Consider the following 26,160-nt stretch of genomic DNA (forward strand, 5'->3'; position numbering starts at 1 on the left):
GGGACAGATTGTAGTTTTTTGATGCAGCTCTGTTTGTGTTAAAATTTGTTAACAAATTATTTTTGGCTTTATTGCTTTTTGAACGTTTAAAAAATATTACACATGAGAGAAAATATTCAAAGAATGTAAATTAGTACCGGAAAATTTAGATCGAAAACCTAAGGAAGAAGCGAAAAAATAACGAAAAATCAACAACAGCACCAGCTGAATTATATACATATGTAAATGTAATGTTTTTATAGATTGTATTATTGATAATTTGGCAACAGAATTTAAAGCATCAAAATAAATAAATAATACATTCAGTTTCATATGGTTATTCCTAAAAAAAATCTAGAAAAAACAGTCTCGAATCTATCCCGAAAATATTTTTTAAAATATGTCATTTCAGTAAAATCATATCGGAATACATTTTCACCGGTAAATATATATTATATTTTTACCAGTGAAAATATTATTTATTTAACTTTTTTTAAATAAAAATCATATTGTGTAATCCAAGCTTTATAGACAATAAAATATTGACAATAATAAAAAAACAATTCGTGCCCCACGAAGGTGATTTCTGTGCGGCACGAATGTGCTAAGGATTTTCATTATATAAAAATGTGTAGGTATTGTAATATTTATGTGTGCTAAGTTGCAAATTGAAGCTGTTTCCGTTTGTGATAAGTTTACCGCGTCGTTAGGTTTTCCCTAAAAATTAGCATATCCAATATGCACTGTTTCTAATTAGAGTGAATATTAACAGTAATTTATAGCACATACTAACTTGAAAATAGTTTTTAATTGGCTATTATGGAATAATTTTTAGCATTCGTTAAAAAACACATCATATAAAAATATACTTCTATACATTATGTTAAAAAGTTAGCGGCAAAATAAAATATATTGGGTGAAAATAAATTAAATATTGCTTAATGTATTATTTCTCTTATAATGTGATAGTAAAATAAAACGGTCATAATTACCCTCAGTCCATTTAACCATTGTTATGTGATCTTCGACCTCCAAATTGACCTTTGATTAAATTTTATATGCAGCTTTACGTCAATTTATTATCTGAGCCTTTGTTATCAATAATATTTGTAATAATGTATTGCTCCATTATAAGTGTGTCGCATTTTTATAATCAAGAGTAAAATTTTATTATTATTTAAGTGAATTTTTAACAGTATCAAGAAATTGTTTTTTATATAACTTTTATTTTTAATATTCGTCAATTTGCTTAGCAAAAATATCTGATAAAAGAGTTGATCTTTTAACCTCTTCAATTTAGTGACGTTCAATGGTTTTTTATGCGATCATCAAATAATGTTTGTTATGATTTTAAGTGTAAAGTTTAGAAGTTTGGTTGTGATTGTGTTATGTATAAAAATGGTGTAATAATAATAATAATAATAATATAACAATAAAAGGCGTTTTATTGTAACATTTAATAATTTTATTTTATAAAAAAACTCTTATCACAAATATATAAAAGCAAATATTTTTTATCAAAAAAAACATATCACAGTTTTCAAGTTATTATCAACGTACGTATATATTTTATATTAACTATATTTTTTCTATACAAAAAAATGTTGATAAGGCGTATTACGTACACACTGGTGTACGTGCTGAGAGATCATTTAATTCTAAAACACTTATAAAATTAACAAATATTAATAAAAATAATAATAATAAATTCGCACTGTTGTACAATTTTATATTTTTCATCAGTACTATTTTTATAATTAATTGAGGAACATTAGAAAAAGTCTGTTTCTTTTTTTATTTTTAGATCACCACGGCCTCCACATAGAAGAGGCGTGTCCCTCGGAGGTCTCTCCTGAGGAGGCCGGGCTGGCGGGTGGAGATGGCGGGGCGTATCCCCGCCTACTATCTCGGTGATTAGACTGCTGCTGATGATGGACTTTCCCATGAAGTTGGTACTGAGATCTCGGAACGGAGCTAGGCGCTACCGACTCCAAACGCCTGATGCAGGAGTTGAGATGTTGAAGGAGTCTGGAGCCGGCTTGGCCTTCAGAGCCTTGCCTCTTCGGAGCGGTCAAAGTAGCACTGGCGATGAACTGAGACACTTCCGTAGCACATTGAGTGAAACCAGCTTTAAACTTTTCAGCGTAAGAACTTTCAGGAGAAGCCACCAAACGACCTTGTCTCCTGAGGCTATGCAAATGCCTCACAGTCAGTTCCAAGATATCGGCTTTCTCCAACTTTGCCACATTTTCACCTTCGGCTTGCAAAGCCGCCACCATGAGTTCCTTCAGTTCATCTAAACACCTATTGATGCGAGCTCTTCTCTTGCGCTCGAGCATCGGCTTCATCACTTTTCTGTATTGGTACGTCCTAGACACGGGTTCTTCTTCAGGCCGCTGCAAGAAGTTGTGCTCGTATCCTCCAGGATGCTGGGAATAACGCACGCCGGTCTGAGACATTTTGTTATAGTCCACAATCATTTGTCCGTATCACTATAAGTCACTTTGATCGATCACTCAAGTTGTTTACACTTCATAACATAGATGACAGCTGTTTGCGCGACAGACCTGACAGCTCGGTGTTCGGAAGCGGAATGGTAGTTCGCGCCAAGTACATACTCCTTTTATATAACGCGCTAGGCTAGAATCGCGAGGGGAGATTGGTCGAAGATGTTCCGGACACAAAAGAAAATTCCCCCTGTTTTATTTAAAATTCCAGGGGGCCACGAGCCGACGCGTGTGAACTTCTTTACCGCACATCTGTTAATATGAAATTTAAATATTCACACATACATTTACAAATATTTAATAATAAAAATAATTATCTTATCGTTATAATCCCTTCCACTTGTCGGACGTATGTGCACACAGTCAACTACCACATAAATTTTAGAACGATAAGACGATTCAAGATAATCTTATTTGGCATATATATTAATTGATAAAAATCGCGCGATTATTTTTGACGGTAAACGAAAGTGTGTGTACTTAGGTATTTTTACTGATATTAAAAGTCAATGAGGGATCCAGATAAGATTTGATAATGAAGAAATGATAATACGCACACGGTGGCTCGAAAATTGTGTACGTGCGCAAAATCAAGTGATCGTCGCCTTATATTTGTCTTAAGTTGATCTGGATTAAAATATATTGTCAACATACATTCTTAAAATAATAATAAATGTGTCAATTGATTTGTAATCATTTTTATAAAAAAATATGCAATTACTTTACACATATTAAAATGCAAAAATACAAAAATTCTTAGATATAAAATTACTTATATGTCACATATTAGATATACTATATAAAAATCTTAATTTAACTTTTTTTCCCTAGTTATATCGTTTCGCTAGGAGATAAAATGGGATTCTAGGATGTGTTTTATTGGATTTAAAATCTTTCCAGCATAAGAAAGCTATTTGTGTTTAAATTTTTAACTTTGATTCAAGAAATTTAAGAGCTTCTTCAACGGTAATTTTATTATCTATTGAGTTAAATTAATTTATTGCAGCTGGAATCATCTATTGATCGCGGAATTGATTTATTCTACCTATACATTGATTGCTATTTTTTAAACCATTCGTAATTATTATTTTAGTTATTAAAATAATTACATAAACTACTTATTTTAATAATTTTTTAAGTTGACATAAATTTGCAACACATTTTATATACATTTTTTATCACTATAACTTTACGTTAGCAAACAGAAGTACCCAAATTGCTTGATTTTAAGCATAGCCATTTATTGTTATTATTTTAGTTATTAAAATAATTACATAAAATAGTATGAATCTACTACATATTTTAATTTTTTAAGTTGTCATTTAAATTTGCAACACATTTTATATAAAAATTTTACCGCTAAAAATGTACGTTACCAAACATAAGTTATTATAATATTGGTGAAAATTGTTTGATTGATAAGAGGCTTAATTTGTTTCTTTCTAGCAAGTAATGTTACATTAAAATTTTATTGTTAGATAAATATTGCATGCGTGGGTCGTGGATCGACCAGTCGACCGCGAAGCTATTTGCAGTCGTCCGCGTTTTAGTATGATTCACATAATATCTCGTGTTAAAACGTTTGTCGAAATAAAATAATAGTTACATCGAAAAAATAATTAAAGAACTTGAGGACTGAACTATAACATAAACTATAAAAGGATTTATGAATCGTGTTTGTAGGAAGCAACAATAGACAAAACTAGCGATTCCATCACTAGTAGACCATCATTAATAATTTCAATAAACGTTTATCGAAATAAAATAATAGTTTAAATCTGAAAAATGATGAAAAGACTAGGGGACTGAGCTGTAAAATAAATTATAAAAGGATTTATTAATTTTGTTTGTATGCAGCAACATTAGATTTCACCACTTTCATAAACCAAAGACAGTCAGAAAATAATATCGATACTAAAATAATTAAGATTCCACATTAAAATATTGTGATTATTAAAAGCCAGAATTAAATTAATTTCGAAGACCAGTACTTTTTTAGCAATCATTATATTTTAATAGTATGTGCTTTATTATTATTTTTATCTGTAGTTCGAAAATTATTTAGCCCAAAACAAAATATTTTCCCTAAATTATATATAAGATTACGAAATGTCCCATTATTAATATTTTTATGATTATTGTATCTAGAGCTATAGGAATATTTTAGCACATTACTGTATAAATTTATTGTTAGATTATGAATATCCATAGATTAATTCAAAACTGTTGAGAGCATCTGCGAATCTCCATGGCGTGATGCTACGAGACTAAATTTGTTTAAGCTCGCCTCATCAATGAAAGGTCTTTAGCGCCGAATCTCCTTCGTACATCGAGCGTCGTTTCACTTCGTGGCTGTTGAACGTGTGCAGACAAAAGAGCGTAAGTCTCGCTCGCCGCCGGGCAAATTGCGTCGATGTCCACGCGACACGACACAGTAGCCACGTCATGTCGCAAGCGCCGCCGTTTCGGTTAGCGCTTGTGACCTTTTGCGCCTGGGGCTCTCGCGGTGTGCGGCACCGTGGGAACGGGCCCGCGGTGGTGATTCCCACACGGCTCGGCTTGTGCCGCCAAGAAAGTATCCGATTAATTATTTATTATTCATTCGTTTCATTATGTCGTCATCCGCCCGCCGCCGACACACGAGCCATGAATTGAAATATTAGCGGCGCGACGATGTGTTGTTTGTGTTATGTTATTATGTACCACCTGACGCCGAATTGATTCCGAGGTGTTAGATCGTTTTAATGGATGTGTAAAGCCAATTTGCGAGGCGATTGAATAATATGCGATGCATTGATAAACCTCACTTTAAGACCGACGATTTTATTTTTTTATATATTCTACAAAATTTATTTCTTTAATCAAATATTCAACAATCATTTTTATTTATATTTTTATATCTTTTATGTCTCACTATTTTGCTGGCATCTTCAAATAAATTATTCACTTTGATTGAAAATGTAATCATTAGCTATATAATATATTATTAAATAATAAATTTACATAAAAAATTAACAATATTTATCAAATGTAATCTTTCTTGCCGAAAATAAAATCAATTTTGATGAACAACTTGAAAACTATCGATCATACGTAGGAGACTTTAAAAGATACTGCTCTAAACATTTATGATTCCGAGTAATCAAATGCTGTCAAGTGAATGTACATATGTAAAGAAGGATGTGAATTAAGAAAAACCGTTTACGTGCAATGTGCCATAAGATGAGTGTTAAAAACATTACTACTGAAGCATTTGGTTCATTGGTATTAACACTAGGTTGAGATGTAAATACTATTGTAAAATTTTATTGTTTAATAAAATCGTTGCTTACCAAAAAAAAACTGCTATAAGGAAATAAATAATATGTATAACTATACATATATATCAGATACACGAAACTTTGTTGAAAAATTTTTATTGACAGCGAATTACCGAATATGCGTCATAAGTAGTCATAAAAATATTAAATTACACTTTTATACCAAAAACAATAAATTTGTAAAGAATTTTCATACAAAAAATATCATTATTTATTTTAGTCCAAAACTCAATTTAAATTATTATATTCGCCTACAAATATAAAATAATTAATTAGATGTAGTCAATAAATATTTTTTTAATTTATGAAATAGTGTATATTTAATTATTTTAAATAAAATTAATGGGTTAGTGGAAAAGAAGGGATAAAATGAAGTTAGAAAAAAATGGAATTTTGTTAGTATATTATTGTTATATATTGTTACATTTTTTTTACATTTTTACTTCCTTTCAATCTTAAACACCGTTTACTGTATATGAATTATCACTAATGTTTTTCTAAAAGGTGAATAAAATTAAGGTAAAATATAAGAATAAGTATAACAATAAACATAAAAATATCCAAAAATAATAGGTTTATATTATTATCGTCATTATGATATTTTCTCGTTATTAGAAATAATAAATATATTATTATCTTAATTTCTCGTTACTAGAAATAATAAATATTACCGAGAATTCTACTGATTAATTGCATATCTTCTATTCTATGTATCTTATTAAAATATACACTGAAAATATCTTTGAAAAAAAGGTCTACATTTCGATGCAGATGCGGCACGAGCCAAATTTCTCCATTGAAATCTCGGAGCAGATGCCGTCGCACGACTTCCCCTTTCCCTTTTTCTTCCCTTCTTTGATACCGCTTTGAAAGGAAAGCGTGAGATCGCACGGGCCCTTACATAGGGGTAATTTCCCCCATGGATCTCAATATTCAAATCGTGCCTCACCACCTGGACGGCGTCTCAAAGGTGGTCTAATGACTCATTAAACGGTGTGCGACAGCGATTCTATCACAATGAAACTCATGAAACACGCGTATCCTTCTGCCTTGTTGGTGGCATTCTTGGAATTGACTTGGATTAGCCTTAAAACAACATTATTAAGCGTTTCTATAGCATGCATTTATAAAATTGAATACAAAGATTAGAACCCATCCTGGAAAGACTGATAAAAACATTTTTATTATAAGATTTTATATAGCTAATCTAAGTTACATATCAAATGTTGATATTTTTAATATAGGAATATGATTAATAGTTTATAAAATATAAGAAAGATAATATATACGTTGTATTATTGACATCATAAAATTTTGGTGAAAACGTATCTGATATCGTGTCAAGATTTAACTATATTTTTTTAATATATACATACTTATTTATAACATCTTCATGTGACATGCTAGAAGAAAATGGATCACATTGTTACTCATTTTTTATTTAAGTATTATTATTCAATTCACATTTTTTCTCTGCAAATGTATGATAGATTTCCCTCTCAGAGAATGTCTATTATAATTTTATTTTAAGATATTTTTAATCATCCTTTTCCTCTATTTTAATTCACCTGGAATCATCGAAAGACCTGGGTACAAATCCCATACGATCCTTTCGCGGATTTCTTGTAATACCTATATTTTTAAGTTCTGCAATGTTATGATTTTCTCTTACTATTTTTTTAATTAAGCATAGTGTAGGTTTTAATTTATTTAAGCATATTAATAAATTATAAAAATATGAGTGGCTTATTTTAATTGATTTAAAATAATATGCTTTATTCACAAACAAATGTTATTTTTATATATTTTAAGAATGATTTTTTTTTAATATTAAGTCGTTATTTTCAGAGCATATACCAACACGATATACTAGTGGTATAAGTCAGTGATTAATATCTGAAAGTCTTTTTCAATTTCTGTCGTACCTAGGAGATCAAAATTAGTGATAATTATAATGTCGATCGATCATCATAGGTACAGTTTCCCTATATTTTCTTAGTCTCACGGGTGGCTATCGTGATGATTAATTAAAATCAAGCTAGGTTATACATATAAGGTATTAAAATTCTCAAATAATGAGCTTAATAATACTAAGCTCAGAGAGAATAATTTATATGTATAAATATATCAGAATTTACATAATTTTTGTTTTTATAAAATACCGAAAAATCTAATAAAAGTAAATAATAAAAATATCGAGAGTTGAGTTTAAAGTTCTTTAAAAATATAACCTATGTTATTACTTGATGTATACAATTTTTTGTGCAATTTTTGCTTTGACAATTACATAAAAGTTCTTTTTAATTATCATTATAAATTATTTTATAGCATATATTGAATTTCCTTGGTAAATTTATAGTAGCTATGGTAAAATTATGGATTTTTAAATTAGAAAGAGTGATACTTTCTATAGAGAAATATTTTAGTTATTATAACATAGCTATTGCTGTAATTTGTATTTCATTGTAATATTTTTTTATAATCGATTTTGTCATTTATATTGTACAAAAATTAATATGATCCAAAATATTGCACTTTTTCCGGTGAGGAAAAATTAAAAAGAAAAAATGAACTATTTCCGCTAAATAAATCTAAGCAAATAATAGAAGTAATGATACATTCAGAGAATAACCAGACTATATAATTGAAATAATCACTAGTTTTGACCGTTAATATATTGGTGTGCTTCAATAATTTAATACCCTTATTTATATGTCAAATTTTGCACTGATTTTTGAGCTATAAATAAATTTTATGATTACCGTTGAAAGAAATCTATTATTTTTTTCATTGGCGTTAAAGTCGAATTATATGACGTATAAAAATATAAAAGATTAAAGTACATTATTTAAAGTACAATTGTAAAAATAATAATAATAAAATATTACCCTGTATATTTATGTCAGAAAATAAATTGCATGAGACGGAAAACATTCATTAAGAAGCAAAATTAGTTATATTTTTGATATTGGATTTCAAAAGCTCAGTTTCACATTAATTTAGATTTTTTTCCAGAATAAATTTATAGCTATAGTCCTAGCTCAAATTAAAAAAATACGTAAAGAAGAAAGTAAATAAAGATAATCGTGACAAATTACCACCAATGCGTCATGATTGTCAACCAAATAAAATTATACGAAGCAAACCAGCTATTGTAAATATAACATAAAAAGCCACCGTACTGAAATGTTCAGAAAAATGCTTTGAAAGTTGTATTGATTTTAGCTCACTAGAATATTTAATTTATTGCAGCAAAATTCATAAATTTAAAAAATAATAGAAATAAAAATAATTTTTCTATAGGAGTCATTGTTAATCTGATATAAAATAAAATAAATTAGAATTCATTAATCAAAATAATATAAAAAATGAGATGCTTTGAGAACAAAGAGTATTATTATTCAATACACATTTTACCCATGTTTTTTACAAAGAGCTGTTTTAAAAAACAGTTTAAAGACGAGTGGCACAATTATGAATATCTTCAATATTTTACATGTAAAGGTAACATAAATTTGCTGGATATTTATTAGAGTAATATAATTATGAATATCTTTGCTTATTATGTTACTATTTTATTTTTTTATATTGTTTACTTATTTCTTTTATTAAATTGATAATAAACTTATAACAGCATATTTTTATCATATAATTATTATGCTTTTCTTAAATATAAAAATTAATAAATACATAATATGTACGTATGGGGCAAGAAAACAAATATTTTAACTGAGATACAAAAAAAAGCTGATAAGTTTCTCGCAAAAAAGTCAAGCTATTTTGTTCCTAGTTTAATTAAACGTTTTTCCTAATTCCTAAAAGAAATAATTTATGCCAGATAACTTCAAAAATACATTATTATGTATGAATGATTTTTTTAATTAGTCTTAAAGCATAATATACTCGTAAAAAGGGATCATCAATCTAAATATTGTTGTTTACGTTAGCTTATTTGGCAATACGTTATACATACAACAGACAAATTCCATTTGGTTGTAATCAATCACCATTGTTATATGATATCACAATATGATTGTTATTGTTGAAAGGTCTACGGTAAAAATAAAAGGTTAACCGCTTGAAAAAATCAAGATCGTTTCGTGATTCTGGCGAAAAGGACCACCACCAGCACAATTCTGCAAACATGCGCGAGATAACTGTCCGTTCTGAAAACAATCCGTCTTCCTATCTCTCATGGGGTCTCATGAGTGACTCCTCATGACTCATGGGCTCGGGCCCATTGTTTGGCCATGCGCGCCGCGGCGTGCCAACATCGTGGGAATGTTTACGATAAGCCGTCGTGCGCGAGGCGAAATGTCACGTCAGATTATGATTGTCAACATTCCAACCGACGAAAAGTGACCGCTGACATTGGCCGCAACCGTCTTCGACAATGGCCGCAATTTAAATATGTATACTGAATTGTGTGTCTGAAAAACGAGCGCTTATCGGTGTGAGCGATCGCATTTTCGGCGACGCCGAACAAGACGACGTTGTACATTTTCGGAATGTTTAATGCAAATTGGAGATATAGGAAATATATAAATTAGTATATAACTCATGTACATACATGTCACGTACCGGTAAATATGTATACCAAGCAAGAATAGACAAATAATAATTCAAAATAAAACGTTGTAAATTTTCCGACCTTCCATTTAATTATTATATATTAAATTTATCTACAACAACAACAGATCTGAAACATATATGTTAAATTTTTCAATAACACATAAAGTAGAACCTCGGCTTACAAATATAAAACGAGCATTCGTTCCGGAAATGTGCTCATATTTCTAAAAAATCGTATATGAAAGCAAATTTCCCTATAATAAGTTGATTGGTTTCAAAACCTAAAAATATCAATATTAAAATGATTATTTTATATATTATTATTAAATAATTAAATATATTAATCCTATAATAAATATTTTTCTTTTCATTGAACATTAACTATGAATCTATCCAATGCCACTTTATTTTACCTCTTTTTGAGGATATGGTGAAAATGTTACATTGCATTGTCATTGAATAGATCTATTGTATTGCACTGCTACACCAAACTTTTCTACCAAATTTTACACCGTTTCCCATATTTTACAAATATCACTAACGTAATCTCCTTCTCTTCGGACGAGATTTCCTCTATAGCTTCGTGCTGTTGTTAGGGATGCAGATCTATTTATTCTTCAGTGGTCCGCTCCTAGCTATGTTCCTCCACCGATTCTTGAATATCATCTCCACTTACATCCAGTCCCATATTTTTTCCCAAGGATACAACTTCATTGACAATTGGCAGCACCCATTCATAAGCAAACCCATAAACGCAATTAGGAACTTTAGGATTTTTTTTTGGAACCCTTTTTTATCAATAATTGAAACTGCTCACGTGTGGAAATGATTTTCAGTCAAGTAGTGATTGGATGTAAAGTTAAAGATCAAAATAATATGTTGATTCATGGGCTGAAGAGCTGGAGTGTTGAGAGGAAGAAACTTGATCGAAATAAACTCGAAAATTCTTGCAATAAGCAGTCCTCACAGTATGTAATGCCTGCACTACATTCTCTGAAAGTTGTCCGAACCGAAGTTACAACTGAAGTTGGCCGAGATCTAGGACTTTCGAGTAAGCGACCACACTGTCGTAAATTTCATATGCCGTCCGGACGGCGGCTTTTGTCACGTACAGTTGGCATATTTGCGCACGATCGAAAAATGTACCAAATAATCGCAATTTTTAAATTGTCATTTTAATAAATTTGTATGGAAACTCAACAAAACAATATCAGTAAAAACTTTTTGGTCGTAAATATTCAATTTATGCAAAATCTTTGTCGGCTTTTGCAAAATGCCATAAGGCATAAAAATGTTACTTCAGAATACGAACACCACATCTGTGACTATCCTAGAATTTGTCGCCATCGATTCTAAATAAGAATTCGTTATGGTGTGATATTTATATAAACCGATCTAGGAAAATACATAAAGATATTCAAAACGATTTTTTTTAACAAATTCAAGTATCACTTATTATTTTTTAATTATTTAATTTTACATGAAAAAAATATAATAACGATATCTGTTAACAGAATATACCATCAAAAATATAATTAATCCCTTTTGGTGCCCTAAAATATTAAAAAATGTCAGTAAAAGTCTGCTGAAGTCCCCGATAAGCATGTGGTATTAAATTGACCACGTGATTACGATGCAGCGCTCGACATGCGTGTTAATCATAGGACACCTACGCGCATACTGAAATTGAAGCGAGTTACTCGTTCTATCTCAGTTTGCGAAACATCATATCATTATCTCTCTCACTCTCATCACTTAACACGCGAGAGAGCGAAAGGGGAAGTATCTCACCGCTCGCGCTTAAAAGAGTAGCTCCGACTTCGGTCATTTGACTCGGAAAATAATGCCGACAATGTTCAGAAGCGCTCGAAGCTGGCCTAGTCGACTGAATTACCCCCACTTTTCCTCCCGTTCTCGGTAACCTTAAACAACTTTCGAGAGATCTTAGAGCGGGCAGAACCGAACTCGACCGAAGTAACCCACTATATTCTCCGTCCTTGGCCATCATTGGCCAAATTCCAGAGAGTGTAGCGCAGGCATTAAACTAAGTTACTCGCAATATAATGTTCCTTGTAATATATAAAGCATACATAAAGCCTAAGCAAGAGTTGTAAAATAAATATTAAGATGCTAGGAGAAAATTGCGACCTTCAAATTACAAATAATTGCGAAATAAGTAGAATTAGAATCGATGCATTATTAATTCTAATGATAAATAATTTCTAGGTTCTTAAAATTATAAAATCTTTGAATGCACTTGGTTGTTAAAATTGTAAAAATGCTTAATAAATAAGACATATTTAAAATGTTGAGTTTTATTGTCGCGCATTGTCGTGCAAGAGAATTGGACCTGTTTGTTTGAGCAGTGCGGAAACAAGACGTCGCAGTTTTCGGTTCCATATGTCAATATCTTGAGGATTTAAAACATGTAGAGTATTATTCTGAAAGCTGACCACCAGTCATCATCATTTTCTCTCACCGCCCATGATAGAATGATCAATTGTTGTCATCGTAACTCCACACAGTCGCTACAAATAAACACTGCGTACTTACAATGATACAATTTTTTCTCATCTCAACAATTAATAGCGTTTAATTGAACAAAATCGCCCGGCGGCTGATTCAAACGATAATTGCCGCATCCGGCGTTTGCAAAGTTTGCGCCGCAACAAAAGTTATTTCGTCCACGCGCTAAAGTGGCCGACGCTTTTGTGAGAGGCCAATTTGGAGAGCGAAGCAAATCTGTGCGACAGGAAGCCCGTATCTGGGTTTATTGAATCCCAAGACAGGATTGTGTCCTCGTTAATTCAATAACAACAAACGTACCAAAGGCATTCCTCAAACAGCCAACGACAGCGGTGTCGACAGCGAGCTAATTTGATTTAATATCCTGTTTACGTGATATTTTTATTTTACTCGCTTAAAGCGATACACAATGAAAAGCCTTGAAGAAAGCATTGACGAAATCCAATTATCAAGTATACACTACTGTGTTAAGTTTACCACGAGAGGGTTGGAAATACACCAATCGCATAATGCACATCACTCGAACCAAAAACACTAAATATTATATATCCAATATTTCTTCCCAACCAAAACCAGGTATTTAATGCATTTTACCTAAACATAAATTACTTATAAAAATGATAATATACAATCAACCCTCCCGAGAGGAGGGGGAGAGAGAAGAAATTACTGGAGCCCGTTCTCCTTGAGGGGCCCAACTCTGGAAAAATTATAGCAAGGATATATGTATGTATAAAAAAAAATAAAAACTGACCTCAAATAATAAATCTGAACTAAACTACAGTTGTTTGAGATGTATGTACTGATGAATTTCAGGTATACGTTCCTTCAGCCCTTTTTATACTTAGAATTAATAAAAGGAGCGGAACATTGCCTTCAAAATCACCCACTTTCTGGGTAGTACTTTCACAATAAACATTATTATTCAAAGAGACAGATTGTAGTTTTTTGACGCGGCTCCGTTTGTGTTAAAGTTTTTTTTACAAATTATTATTTGATTTTATTGCTTTTTGAACGTTTAAAAATTATCGAATACCTAAGGAAGAAGCAAAGAAATAATGAAAAATCATCAACAGCACCAGCTGAATTATATAAATTTAATGATTTTTTATATTTAAATACTGATAAATAGTATGAAAAGATATTTTTAATGCCTAATTAAAATATTTCGCATAAAGAAGATATGTCGCAACGATGGCTAATTTTTATATTTATTTGTAGCATAGAAAGGGTTGACTCGTAGGTACTTATTATTATTTATTCTAAAAAGTATATTATTATGTTAAAAAATATATAAAAAACCATTTTTGTCATGAGGTCCAGAATCATTGTTTTCTTAGGGCCTGGGCTCGCTCTCGACGGTCCTGTATACAATACAATCATAATATTTGTGATTTGAAACATAAATTTCAATAAATATAAAATAGTAAATTAATATTTTATTATTGCAATTTCTGATTTAGTAGCAAGATTAAATTATAATATATAAATACTAAATTTTAGAATTACATCTTTATGTTTAGTATAAGTTGCAAATTTATGGCACCGATATCAATGAAACGAGTTATAAAGAAAATTTATATAGAAAGCTTTGATTGAATGCAATTCAGTAACTATACGCGGAAATTAGCTATAAAATTAAATATGGGCAAAAATAGATTAGTTTATCTTACCAGCTTAACTTAATTACTTAAAATTTCGTAATATACAGTTGAAAGATTATTGTTTTTTGAACTTCGTAACTACTATATTGCGTACAATTTAAAACTCATTTTTTGTATAATGAATATAAAAAACACTAAAACCGTTAAAATCTTACACAAAAATATTATTGCAGCTTTTTTAGATCTTGAGTACTTGAAACTATAGATACAACTACTTTATTTAATAATTTAGTAATAATTTAATAAGAACAGATAAATATATTTTTTTTATTTAAAGTTTTAAACAGGATAATCATTATTTTATTTGTGAATGATAAAGTATTTTATTACTATTAATTGTGAAAGGCATTAATTTACAGAAAATATTTCGTGATAATACTCGTATATAAATAATATAGTGAGTTTATGAAACGAAAGCCTAAATAACATTAAGAAATTATAAAAGTTAATATTATCCATTAATTAATAAATCATGCAAAAGATACAAATAATATTGATAAAGTATAAATCCATAAATGATGCGAAAGTTGATATAGTTGATAGATTAAAATAATGAATTAAAAAAATTAATACGAAATAAAGTTTTATAAATAGCAATATCATGAATATAATTTGTTAAGCATAGATTACAAGGAAATTATTTACTTTAAATTGCAATTTATTTACTTTTACTCTATATTTATATGCAGAAATATAAATAAATATTTAAGTAAAAGAAACATAAAAGTTTAATTAGGTAACTAGAAAAAGTACACTAAATTTAGATTATGAAACACATCATTCAAAATATTTCAAGCCAATTATTTATGGCTAAATATCACAATACTCACTTGAGGAAAAAAATTATTGTGTACATGAAACGAAGCAGAATCCAAAAGCCTTGAAGAAATCTCATTAACGATTATATACGTACTCTTCCGTTAAATTTTATTGTGAAAGGATAAGAAGAGAAACGGTCCTTCCTTTCATTCGCTTAATGGCAATATTTCGTTTTATTTTCAACGTCCGCACTTTAAAGATAAATGTCGGTGGCAATAAAGCGCCTCAAATTGGAAAACTCTGTGAAAGTTGACTGCGAGGACCTCTGGCGAAGTCAAAGGTCTCTTTACGACGAGCACTAAAAGAATCGGAGCCCTGATGAGATTATAATGGTGTATCAATTTGACGCTTAATTGGTACACCACGTACACGTTTGTCTCGCGTGATGTAATAATTTAACCCATTCGATGCATTTATTTATGTATTATTTATTTTACAATAATTATATAGCTTCATAATGACAAAGTTTATCATAATTTGGTATGTTTATGTCACATTGGGAAAATGTACTAATTATTGTATTATGAAATTACATGAATTTGGCAGAAAATTTATATTTGGTTGCATAGTTAATTTAGCCCTCTTGATGGATTAAATCCCTTTACCAATACATATCACTACGATAATATTTTTCACAAAGATCTGATTAACATAAGTTTTATTTATTAGGAAAGCAATGATTTTTTTATAATATTGTTTTTTGGTTTGTTTGTGCTCTATATTATTATTTTTTGTTGTTGATAAATAGACTAATTTACATTTTACATTTATTGTAAATAATAAATACAAAAAATCGTACCTAAATTCGCCATAAAACTTTACATACAAGTCAGATAATTATATATAGCAAAAAATATTAAAAAGCTTTATTACAACAAAATAATAGTATATTTAATAATATATTTGAACTAAACAATTTAAACTTAAGGTCATCAATATGCTTCACTTAAAAAAAATAGTAAGTAAAGCCCTTGCAGAACTTTGAAAAAAAACTCTTTGTCTCAATGCCATTTTTTACAAAGCTCTACCGTGATTAATCGACAATGATATATGGTCTTTCAAAGGTTAAACAAGCAACATCAGCGATGGAGGATATATAAGAAATCCGTGCAATTTCGCAATCTCCCCTCGCAGTAGTTGCGCAGTAGTCAGTACGTAAACATAATGCATGCATGTACACCTCATCCGGTGGTAATTGAGTTTAAATTCAGAGCAAACACCTGCTGCACTATGTCGATCGTTATTACCGCTAATGACCACAATCTCTGACAAGATGACTTCAAAAACCACCTTCGACCCTTATGAAACGTCCCTCGGACATGCCACACGCGTCGAATTCCTCTCGCGAATACGCTAAGCGTCAACTCCAAATTAACTCCAAATGCGCTTTGGAGAACGCTTAATATACGATTAACGTTCCGCCAACAGTTTAGGCCTGATGCAAAAAGCTTAATTATGGTTAATTGCGCCCATGAAGTATGCTATGAAACGTCTTCAGGGTGGTGCGGCAATTTAAATTGCTCCTATGGCAAAATAATCGCATCCGAGAGATATTCAAGTAATTTTATTACTCGATCTTACTTTGATGCAAGCATGAAGCTTTTGAAATGTGATGACATTTCAAAGTGTATATGAAACATATTTTGTACTTCTTAAGTCAATTATCAAACTACCAATACAATGAAATATCTTGCTCTTTGTTGAACAAGTAAAAAAAACAAAAATTTCGATTTCGGCCATTTTTAATTGTCAATAAATTCACTCAATTATTGGAGCCAGATTATCCATGTTTGTTATCTTATCTTTTTATATTTTTACTTTAAATCTTAATGGATTAACAAGTTTTAGATAAACCACGAAGCTCTACGCTATTTAAATAAAAGTTCAATATTTTTTAATGGGAAACAAACAATTTTTAGCAGCCTATTTTAAACGCATACATGTAAAAAAGATAAAAAACTTGAAAATAAAATTAAAACTCAGCCTACTTAATATATATTAATCAACAAATAACCGATATTTTTTTAATATAAACATATCAGCTATTTGTTTTTTTTTAGTTATTTATAGTGTTTCTTCTCGAGATTTATTTATCAAATATCTCTTAAAAAATGCCAATTCGAGAATTCTCATTTGTTAAAAATTAAATTTGTTGAAATAATTTAAATGCTTTAAAACCACTGCATAAAAAGGATGAGTCCGTGCCAGATGCTCAAAAAGATCTATTCTTGGGAGCTGTTAATAGAGGTCGAAAATATTTAAATGGAAAAAAATTGTTAACGATTTTTTTAACTACTCGAATCAGTTTTATTTTTGGTTTTGTAATTATAATTAGATAATAAAAAACCACTTCATGTGAGAAACGGCAGATTGAAAAAATATATGGGGGCTTCACACAAAATAACGCCATAAAATTTGTCCGTCAGCGAACTTAAATTTCATTTTCAGCGAACTTAAATTTCATTTCAGCTGTTACTTGCAATTTTCTTTACGATTCGGGTATAAATACCGAAATTACATTATAACTGAATATTTTATAATCAATCTAAGTAGATAGATTTGTTCTGGTTCTTCTATTATTCGCCCCGATTATACCAAATCATTATTCTATTAAAGTTTATTCTATTCAACAACCACCTAGATATCTAAAAATATATATACTATTATTATACTCATATATTGTATACTACATACATTTTTTTATTTATCAAAAGTGAAAATGAAAATTTTCATTCTCAAATAATAAAAACTTTATTTTATACATTTTTTTTATATTTTATTTTAAAATATTAATATATTAAAATAAGTAAACTATATTATTAACTATTATGCATGTATGTATATACCATAATTGCGCGTTCGACGAAAGTCATAAAGATATTTCAATGAAACGAGAACTTGCAATAAGTAACACATAACAGAGGACAAATAATTATACCCGACGTTTGCAAATAATCACGAATTTTAAAATAAATCATGTAAAAGTAAATGTGTATTTTATAATTCTTACTTTTCGTATTTAATCTGACCTTACATTGAAGTATAATACAATTATCCGAATAATTGCATATCGATTACATTAAATATCCTTTTCGATTTATATGCAACAATGTATTTTCTTTCTTATTATTCCTTACGTACTTGAAAAGTCGGTGTATGTAATTTTATTTCAATGCCGAATACAATAGATTTGGTTTTATGGATTGTTGGAAGATTTTTTTTAATTATATATTATAATATCTGAGAAAGAGTTTCTGTACAAAATTGTAATATTTTGTTGTAATTGTAAAGCAGATATTTTCTACTTTAAAAATAAAGAACAATAAATATATTTGGACGTTCGAGGCTCAAACTTAGTTCATTTAAAAAAGTAAAAATATTAGTCATGTAAGCAAATTTAGCTGAACAGGAAATATTGTTCAGTTCAAATTACGTATCCAATAAAAATATTCGTATTTTATCACTTCAAAAAGCTCAAAAGGCAATTGAATACTTTTCCACGTGGCAACCAACGTACTTTTGTGTATTAAATAATAGATGTGAATGTTGACTTTTCAGCTCTTCGCACAAAACTTTGAAAACTCTGGAATAAAATTGACAACTTTAACAGCTTCATCCAATGGTTTTATCAAATCTCTTTAAATGTTAATGGACGTTAATGATTTCAAACGAATTATGGTGCGACACTATATTAAAAAATCAATCTATTTTTTTTCTAATATTGTACGAACCCCACCGACCAGTGAAAATTCCAACAAATTGTTCCCACTAAATTTTTTTTTGTTATATTATATAATGATTCAAACTATTAAATATAGCCTTAGCTGTAGTACGCGAAGATAGTGAATCACAAAATAAAAAATCCTCTTGTATTTTATATTCACGTTCACATCTAATTAGTGCTAAGAAATTAGCATTATTAAATACATCGGTACTCTCGTCCAATTGTAGTGAATAATATTGACTTTTGAGTGCTCTTCAAATTAACTCCTCTTTCATATTATACAACATATCTTCAATCCTATTTTTGACTATCATTTGATAATGTTATCAAAATTATATATTTTTTGTTTTAATGAACATTGTATTAGTTATTAATTTTGTAGCAGGAATCTGCTATATGATGGGATTTTCAAGCCTTTGCTATTAGTAGGGATATGCATATGATGGTTTTATTGATTTTTTATTGATACAACCAGTGTCAAATTTGTCATAGCTACATAAACACCAATTTAATAGTATTTTAAAGAATCAACTGATTTTTGCAAAAATATTTTGTATTTGCCTTAGAAGTTAATTTATAGTATATTTAATGTGCTTAAACTTTATTACAATACCTCAAAGTTACAATAATATATAGAAGCATAATACGTCTTTCAATCGTAAAATTTTCAGCCTTCAATAATTTCCAACATAAGGCGTAGTTATTGCCACAAAGCACATCGTAACTGCATATAACGAAATCGTTAATTAATTTCGGGAGACGTCGTTGTTGCCTCTTTTAAGATGACGATAAAAAAACCTTTTTGCCAACTCTTCTTTACGATCGCCATAAAAAAGAGCTTTTAACCCACTTAACCCTCATGGTTAAAGTAACCCTGTGAAGAAATGAATAACTCACTAATTGAGAGTCGCCAGCATAATCGAACGTCTCGGCGCACGTCCTGTGCGCAATTCACTTTTTCTTTCAATCCTACCCTTCGTGGCATGTGTATGTACTATGTACATACCTCGGGGTCCGATCAATGGAACGATCGATCGTTTCCCGAGCAATTTTCCTAATTATCTCGGCGCTTTTTCTGACACGAGCTCGGAGAATGCGCGTCGGTGAAAAGCTCTCACAAAGACGGCGCAACAATCACGTATGACGTATTTTTGTTCCTATTTTAAAAGCTCGTCTGTGATAACATTCTTCGGTGTGGCTTGTGTTGTAGTAAAAGACGAGCCGAAATCGCATGCCGATCCGTATCAGGGGCGATTAAATAAAAAAAAACACGAGCTTTTGATCTCTTTACCAATACAAAGTGGATATTCGCACGTATGGAATAACTCAAATTGTATTATATAAATACTAAAATAAAATATAAAATATGATTTTAAAATATCGAAAAATAAATAATACTTATACTTATTAATCATCTCTTGCGAGTTTGGGCTACTTTTAAATGCGCCATATGTAAAAAAAACAGGTGGAAACATGTGGCCAGAAAAAAATTGTAGTTAGCTAGTATCGATGGTTCATAATTAGCAGCATAGCAGAAAGGATAAAAATACTGTTTAATTTTTTTGTATCCATGTTATTCAATAAGTCATTATGTATTACATTATAAATTACTCTGAATTCAATTTTTTAAGCACACTCATCGGTAGCAAAAAAATCGTTTTTGGTATCACTCTGGACTAGTTTTTTGTGCCATTCTTCGAAAATCAATAAATCAACATACACTCTCGTACATTGAATGCAACATGACAGTATACCTTTGTAAACGAGTTATAATTACTTGCAGCGGTCATCAGTCACTTTTTTAATGAAATTCGTGTCGCCTAGCATGCCGTTAACCTTCGCAGAAGATTTATATTTAATAACATATATTGTACGTATTTTAAAATACACTTTGCGGAATTTCTTTTCGGCGCAATACTCGTACAATGTGTCGGCTCGCTTTTTTGTAGTAATTAAGGATATTTTGCGAATTCCCGACAGCTTTTTACGAAAGACATTATCGCAACCGCTCTTGAGCAATGTTTTTGTCCACACCTCGAGCTTTGATTAACATCGATGGCATTGGCGCCATCCAAAGATGAAGGATGCAAAAACGAGATAAAATACTACATTGTTGGAAATGGTAAACAATGTAAGTTTAGTGTTGTACATACATAGTAGTAAACATGATTTACATATACTGATAGCTGCATATGTATCCGGTCAAACTGAATTTAACACGTGTTAGCAAAAAATATATATTTTTATAATCTCTATCATTGTTGGTACATACCTAATGATAAAATCTATATATTATCTTTATGTTCAGTTAGTAATAACCGATCACATAATTGAATGAATGATAAAGTTTTTATATAAAGAAGACTAACGTAATTACTGTAATAATTTGACACCAATATAATTTGTTTCATAAAATAGTCGAAAAAAAAGTTCCAAAATTTCGAAAGCATATAGTTTTTATATAATATATCTTAAAAATACACATAGAATTTAACATTCTACTTTCTACAGAATGATGAAGAGTTTGTAATTTTTATAATGGATTTTAATTTGTTAAACTCCATATGAACAACTTGGTTTAATGTAAATAAATCCTTGCGTAATTCTAAACCTAGAGCAGGAGTTTAAAATTTTTTTTGTAAAGGGGGGAATTGGAAAATTTGTAGACTCTATAGTCAAAAAATCAAAACCTAAGTCAGCTTCCAAAATAGGAAAAAACATTTCATCTATTTGCATTTTGTATGTATCCGAATTTATTATGAATTTTTTTATCTACTAAAAATTGCTCAAAGTACGTGATATACGTAAATATTAAAATTGTTGTTTTTTTTTTTAGATAACTTTATATTAAATTATGGTTAAAAATTTGTTACTTCCAATCATCTGTTAATACTGAACTAAAGTTGTAATTTCATGAACATAATTTTTGAAAATGTCTTTACAAATAAATGCTGCCTAGGGATTGCAAAAATACTGGAATTTTTAATACCGGTATCACTGGTATTACCGGATTATTTTTTTGATCATTTAATTAAAATAGTAATAATAATATCAATATATTGTTATTATTATTTTAATTATTTTACGGAAAAAATAATCCGATTACCGCTCGCATGATTCAAAATGTTTGTTGATTACCAAAACCAAAGCATTCCAATACCCTGATAACTATTGTTTCGATAAAATAAATATCTTACTTACAAATTATTTTAATTGCAACACTTTTATTAATTAATTTTTTTTTCTTCGAAAATACAAACGCCAAATCTTTCTTCTTTTAGAGCAATAAATCTAGGACAAAATCGTCTTTGATCAACCATTTCTGGATGCCTCCTAAATTTTATTCGTAAGAAATTCAAAAGAAAGGAGTGCTTAGAAAATTGTAAATCTGTTTGTTAAAAAAACGCCTTTTTTTAAAAAAGAACACCATATTTTGATGATTAATAATTGTGATATGTGATTTATTTATATTATTTTATTTTAAATGTTGCACATTTAATATTTAGAATATCTCAATTATATTTATTTTCGAAAACTTTACCTCTTGTTTACTTATTTATTTTTACTCATGTTAAAAGTAACGTGAATCAGTTATTAATGTTCCGGTAAATAATATGGAACACGAATATGCAAATAATGCATAAACCTTTCCCCTGTCCCAGACAACTTGGCCTAACACATGCGAATATTTTTTCTTAAAAAAATCCGCATATGTTAGTTGTAAAAACATGTATTTTTACAACCGATCTCTAGTAGATAACAGAAAAAATAATAAAATCGCAATATTTTCCAATGAAAAAGGTTAATTTTTTGATATACATTTCGCGCAAATTTTTTAAATATGTTTTTTATTTAAATATAATTATTGAAACTTACTTATTGTTAATTTTTAACACCTATGTTAAGCATGTTCCGTGGACTAATTGTGTAAAAATATGGCTGAATGAAGATAAGTACAAATAATATATAGAATTTCGTGGTTTTGTTTTCACTTCGCCAGCCATCCTTATTATAAAAAAGAGCCGGCAGGCCGCGGCAGGGCGTTCATTTACCTGTTACATAACATATTTACTGAGAACTGATAGGTGCCCTAAGATTTATTTTCGGTATCACCAGTATTTTATTTAGTAATACCGGTAGTACCGTAGGTCAATTTTTCTTCATTACCGGAATTATTGCTATCGCTGCTAAATGCAAACATAAATTCTCACGCATATTATTTTAATTGTTTGTTTATTTCTTTGGATCTCTTCTTTTAGTGTGTCATTATTTTGCATTTTAATTACTTCCAATTTAAGGTAAAAAGAAAATTTATCTAGTGTAGAGTCAAATGGATTTTTAAAAATCAAAATGTATTCTATACTTGCATTAAGAATCTAAAAATTGCAGTTATATTAGAACTGCAGTTCGCTCAAAAAGTATATCCGCCGCAATATTTTGTGGAAATAAAGATTAATTAAAGAATGCCACTTTTCAGCAAAAATCCAAGTTCTAATAAATAGCAAGCAATATTTAACTATTTCAAAGAATAACTATAATAACTTTGAGCTTAGAAAACTACAATAAAAAATATTAAAAAATAAACTACTCTCCATTAAAAGCACATTGTAAATGCAATATTAAAAATCATTATATACAACAAGTTAAAGATTTGCATTACTTATGCCGAAATGATTGCGTTGATCCTTTTGCAAAAAATAATTCCATAGTAAATGATCGTAAGCACTTTCGTTTTTATCTTTGCACTTTATTTTAATGATTGACATTCACGAACCAAGCAATGAATCTTTTTGAGGCATACAGGTGTTGTGGCATTAAATGACGTATAAATAACTGTTCACATTACTAAAATGCGTTTCGGCACGAAATCTTCGACACCTCCATAATATGGACCAATATTACATGAGACATTATACTTGCTAAAGTCAACAGCGTTTCTCAACTGTTATTATTACTATTATTAGAACCTATAAATGCATATATTTTTTTCAAATCAATTTCATTGATTGAAATTGAATTAAAGCTTTAAATCAACTGAAATTATAAATTAAATACATTTTTAATGTATATTTACTGTTCATTGCACAGCGTTTGAGAACAATTTTTAACCCAATTATAATAATAACGTAGGAGGGATGAGGGAAATTTGAGAATAAAGTGATGCCAATGTTAAACTGTACAATTTTCAACGGTTTAAATTGCGCTTAAAAGCAAGTGATCTTGAACAATTTTCAAACGTTTAAAATGTTAGTCGTTTTGCTGTGGTTTCTATAAAATTTGGTTATATAACTAAATATTTTTTATATAGAATATTTCAACATAAAAAAATCATTTCTGTGTTTTATTGTAATATACATACAATTTAAATAACTGTACAACTTTACGAATCATGTTAAATAGCTCGTTTAAAGAGCTTTTAACGGCTAATATGGTTTAAATACATAATAACTATATTTATTTTCAACAACGCGAAAATTACTTCTTTGCATCACACAACTTTCACTGGAAAATAATTAGATAGCCTAGCAAAAAATTTAATATTAACTTAATTATAAAACTATATATTTTGGTTTGAGATAATATCTATGTTATTATTTGCTTAACTTTAAAGAAAGTAAATAGAAAACACTTTTTATTGTGATTTTTTTTTGTATGGTATGATATATTTATGACTTACTTGATACATTGTTAAAAATACTAAATTTTAAATATTTTAATACCGCAATCAATCGACAGTTATTACGTGTATGCAAAACAGCAGTTATAAAATTAACCGACAAGTCTTATTATTATTACATGAGTCGCGTATACAATGTATATTTATTGTTTAAGAAGAAAGAGAAGAAAAAAATATATCTTGAAACTTATTAATCATGTTCAACGTTCGACTGGATGCTGTGTTTATCTTGTCCGAGTATCTCAGTTGCAGGTGCAATCACACAGTAACCGTAAATTATCTGCATTGATTGGTCAAAACGACTGTAATCAATAACGCCACTGCATTGTGCATAATGAAACTGATTTGTTAAAAAAATATGAGTAACTAGTATATAATTTATTATATATAAATTAATTATAAAATTGCTAATAATAATATCCTCACCTACTAAAGATCAAAGATTTGAATATCTAATTTTAATAGTGCATAATCAGAATAACAAGAAGATAATCTAGTTTAATGGATGTTTGTTTTTAAGATAATTTTGTTTTATTGTGACTAATAATAATAAAGAATTTCAATGATGCTGTGCGCTTTTAATATTTTATTGGATGACCCTGCTCATTCTATTGGTTTTAAGAGTTTGATTGCCATGTAATAAAATTCTGTAAAATAACACACTCAATGCGAATTAAATGTGTTAAAATTTGGACGATTGCTTAGTCGTTTTATAATTCAAAGAGATCAAGTGGGCACAAATAACACTTCTCAACCGCAATTTCGGAAGCTTCCGAATGCGAAACGACCGAAATGTGCAATTATTTCTAATGTAGCCAAGCTCAGATTGTAAACAAAGATAGGGTTGATCGAAATATGGGGTTAAAAAATAAAAAAGCGCATTTTAAGTCTCGTGCGAGTCTCCAATTACACCAGTAGTTTACAGACAAAATGGATAAGAAAATGCATCTACTTATGATTATTAATTAATTGGCGAAAAAACGTAAATTATAGATATTGTTTTTTATATATAATACATATGTATATTTATTACCTGTTTTTTTTTCAATTTTTGCAGTGAAATATTATATGCTATCATTTTTTTAACTACAATTTTATCAAGCAAAACATGCTTCATTTACAGAAATTGTTTTTTGTGAACGATTTACTAGTGACTTATATCTTGTTCGCAAAAATCTTCATTTTTAGTGATTGTGGAATTTAATATTGAAAGTCTAAATATTAAAAAATATGATAATATGCAGGGTAAAGGTCACATGGGGGATAAAGCAAAATTTTGCCTAACAACATTCATTTTTCTATACCTAGTTTCAATTTCCCTGCAATATTATTCCACTGTAATTTAAGAAACGAATATTCACTCAGAATTCTA

At 29.4% G+C, this 26,160-nt stretch overlaps 1 pseudogene across 1 annotated transcript; it reads right to left on the reverse strand.

Moving 5' to 3' along the window:
• Window positions 1–1,687: 1,687 nt before the first annotated feature.
• On the reverse strand, window positions 1,688–2,585 carry LOC148229368 (enhancer of split mbeta protein pseudogene; annotated as a pseudogene). Its single transcript, XR_015811398.1, has one exon. The product of XR_015811398.1 is annotated as an enhancer of split mbeta protein pseudogene (transcript).
• Between the last annotated feature and the right edge of the window lie 23,575 nt (window positions 2,586–26,160).

This window comes from Plectrocnemia conspersa, unplaced genomic scaffold (genome assembly GCF_051122295.1).
Source record: "Plectrocnemia conspersa isolate PC_06_02 unplaced genomic scaffold, ASM5112229v1 ptg000011l, whole genome shotgun sequence".
Taxonomy (NCBI): domain Eukaryota; kingdom Metazoa; phylum Arthropoda; class Insecta; order Trichoptera; family Polycentropodidae; genus Plectrocnemia; species Plectrocnemia conspersa.